The following is a 3,826-nucleotide window of genomic DNA, read 5'->3' as shown; positions in this document are numbered from 1 at the left end:
CTAAATAGCCGCCTGTCCATGCCCACGTTTAGCGGCATAGACTGGTTTAGAATTGGACTAATCTCCTTTGCACATTTAATGCCATCGGACTAATCCGTGCCCTCTAAAGATTGCATATATAATTGATGCTTTCACTGGTTGCAAATTGGAAAATAGTGATAAAGTCTATTAGATTGCATAAATGTTGACAAAGTCTAAACAAATCGTGTTCGTGTAAACCTGTGAATATATGAGTCATGCACATGTTCTTGTAATTTCAAGTCAAGCAAAAAACCGAAAACAAAACAATAGATGTCAGAAATAAACCTCGATTCTAAAAATGGAAAGTGAGCCGGTTTTGATCAAGCTCTTTCTTCCCGGAGGAATAATAGATTGGGCCAAACACACCATTGATTCCCACTGATTCCTGTTTAAGGAATCTACAACAAACATAAGCCTCTTGTTCCTTAGTTTCTCCAACAGCAATTTCGCCTTAAATCTTCATACCCAAAACAAAAATATCAAGGTTAAGTCAATCTTGCAAATCCTTTTTATTAGTCTGGTCTTAGTGGGAGCAGATTCTCTATCTTAAAATAACGTAAATGTTTATTCTCATCTCACCCGTTTCACGCATTTCCAATAATTTTCATTTGTGTGAGACTCTATTGGATACGTTTCTTTATTATGTTCATAAATTTCACTTTTTATTTTTTTATAACGTTTGATGTAAGTAATGAAGAAGCTTACTTGGGTAAGTTACAACCCTTTGGTTGCCACCTCCAATTTTGATACATAGAATCTTTTCTCCCATTTCTCATGCACGTAACTTGAGCCGTAAGGAACTCACATTGATCTTCTTTATATAACGGATGTGTAGAATCATCATAAAACCAATTCCCATCATACAAATCGCACTCTTCCGGTGGCAACTCGATATCCTCATCGTCTTCAGCTTCTTCCTCCACCGCGTTAGCCACAGGAACCGGCATTTCAATCATTTGATTATTATCCTCAGTTTTGGATTCCACCACTAAAGTAGTGGTGGAACTTATCTCAATTCTTGGTGTGGTGAATGGGAATTCGGCTATGGACTTAACATTTTCATTGTACATGAAGAACCCGAATAGGATAACCGAGAAGACGACGATGAAGACCGAGAGGTTGCTGTTCTTGCGGTGTTTCATGGCGGCTGTGTAGGCGGAGAAGGGGGAGATTTTTCGGCGAAGGGGATGCATGATAAGATGAGGAGGAGGTGGTGGTGGTGACATAGATATAAGGACTCAAGAGACATTAAAAATGGTGGAAGTTTAAGGTGGAATTGGTGGAATGGTGTTGTCTTGAAGCAACTGCTATCTATGGTGGATGAAGGGTCGTCGTCTTCATGAATTTTTGTAACTAATTTCCTCAATGTTTTGGACAAGAGTGAGATCAAAGTTTTGTAGAAGTTGGTGTGGCTCCCTTTCAATTCCGGTAAAGTGTGTGCTTTTATTGTGTGAGGTTGGAGTGACGATGTGTACCGTTTTACTTTAATTACTAATAATATTTTCATTCTTAGGATTATGTATATGTATATCATATTTGTTGAGACCAACTTTGGCTATGGGGCAAGTCCGTAACACTATAAGTGGTGATGAGGTGACATAAATGGTTTGATAGAAACACTGTTCTCTATTTTCAATGGCCGCTAGTGAAGGACTCTCCTTAGGCTAGCTCACACACGTCACTCTTCAACACACCCAATCACTTTTTTCATTTTTTAAATTTAAATGATATAAATAAATGGATTGGTGAAGTATGATGGAAAATGGAGTATAACATAGGTTAAATGGTAGGGTTAAACGTGAATGAAAATCTGAGTTAGCGCTTATATAAAGAATGGTCCAAAGTGGTGAAGAGTTGAGCATAATAGTAGCTTTATTATCTTAAAATTTCTAATACAAACTAATTAATTAGTTAAAACAGACGAGTTAATATGTTAAAACAGTCATTGAACATGTAGATCTTGCCAACCAACAAACCCAGACGAGTTTGATTTGTCGTTTTTTATATAATAATTAGTGGTTCGTTCTATAACCTTTTCTAAAATTAGTGGAAAGGATCATGAACACTCACTCTAGTACGGAGGAAGGGAAATTTAACGTTTCTTAGAAAACGTGAAATAGATATATTTACTCGCACCATATAAACCATCTATTCCTATGTTTTTTTCTTGTTTTATCCTTCAATAAAATTTGACTAGTGGGTAGGTTGACAAAGTGTGTACATGTTTAGACACGATAAAACTTGTTTAACAAAAAAAATACACTATGCAATTATTGAGTTTTCTTTTAAAAAACAATTAGAATTAGAAGGCTATGGTTCATCATTTCTCCTTTTTAACGGGTGTTTGTGATTCCTTATTTTTTACCTCATTATAACGTATAACTTATGATAAGTTAAAAAAAAGTGTTTGAGTTTCCTTATTATATAAGATGAAATGTTGATAAGTTACACATTTGTAACTTATGACTTCTCCTTATAAGTTATAAGGAGTTAAAAATAAGGAATCCCAAACACTCCCTTAATACATAAAACATATAACTGTTACATTCAAACCACCAAAGCCAAGTGTTAAACGAGTCGTTTTCATGTTCATACTTATGTTAATTATGTCGTCTTTAACATGTTAAAATGATAAGACACGATTTGTCAGCCATGCTTGTAGGTCGTTTTGTTGACTAATTAATATAATGTTTTTAAAAGAATTGGAATTTTTCAAAGGAATTGGAATTAATTCCAATGAAAAACCATAACTTGTTTGGTTAATTTGTAAAATTCGTAAAAGCATTTGAGTTCAAGAAAAACTAGTTAACATAATTACTCTTTGTAAAATTGGTTTCTGAAGAAACACTAACCGGACCCCGGGCAGATTACTGGTAACCTGGGGGTTAGATAGATGTTTCCCACGAGGGGTGAGACCCTGAGAAGATGGTTCTTCTGATAACCTGCAAAACAGACACCGTGAGCTTGTCACTGAGAAGGGGGGGGGGGGGGGGTTCCTCCTTGTGACCACCCTCCGGCGTGAGAATCAGACTAGATTGCTCTTTAAATATAGGTGTATATTAAGAGATTGCTAGAGCAGATATCAGGTATTATATGATGATACAAGATAAGATATGATGGTCATACCATTTGTGGTATTTATAGCCGAAGGTAGGTTTCCAAGGAGGTGTGGCAGGCTGCAACAGTGTTCCTGTTCCACCAACAGTGGCCTACGCACGTGCCCTGCTGGTAGTTGGTGGGTAGGCAGCGGCTGATAGTGACCAGGCCTGCTGTGTACTATTCCTTTTCCACCAACTGCCGGCTACGCACGTGGTATGGCAGTAGTTGGTGAGTAGGCAGCGGCTAATAGTGACACAGTACAGGAGCATGCTGCTCGCCATACTGTGTCAGTAAGCTGTCGTATCTTTAGTCAGATCTTTTTCCCATACCTCGTCAGGTACAGTACAGAAGATCTTCCCGTATCGTACGGACTGGCTTATTTGGGCGGGAGTATTCCCCCTCCCGCCCTTGTGCGGGATTGTTCCCGGCTTTGCTCATTCCTTCAAGTGACACTGAATGATTGAGAGCTAAGTACCTTGTGCGTGTAGCCTTGCTGCGCGGGTGGCCTTCCCTGATGGCTTGTATCCGAGGCTGCGGGGACAGGCGGAGTCCTTCACCATTGGGAGGCATTTCCTGCGGGACCAGCTTGCGTACTGCGCGTAAGGACGTCACGTCTCTGAGCATGGTTGGTCCTGCGGGTCCAGTTGGTTTCTGCGCAGACGTCCCTCTTCAAGGTGAGTCTTGCGGGTCCAACTGGGCTCTGCTG

The 3,826-nt window shown here is 39.3% G+C and overlaps 1 pseudogene; it reads right to left on the bottom strand.

The window, feature by feature from the left end:
- Positions 1-294: 294 nt before the first annotated feature.
- LOC143612077 (xylan O-acetyltransferase 1 pseudogene) lies at positions 295-1,463 on the bottom strand (annotated as a pseudogene).
- Positions 1,464-3,826: the final 2,363 nt, after the last annotated feature.

Source organism: Bidens hawaiensis, unplaced genomic scaffold (genome assembly GCF_021521415.1).
Source record: "Bidens hawaiensis isolate Kalapana, Puna unplaced genomic scaffold, B.hawaiensis_p1.1 tig00033168_1, whole genome shotgun sequence".
In the NCBI taxonomy this organism is placed as follows: domain Eukaryota; kingdom Viridiplantae; phylum Streptophyta; class Magnoliopsida; order Asterales; family Asteraceae; genus Bidens; species Bidens hawaiensis.
The sequence above is the reverse complement of the archived record's forward strand: the minus strand, read 5'-3'. Positions and strand labels throughout refer to the sequence as shown.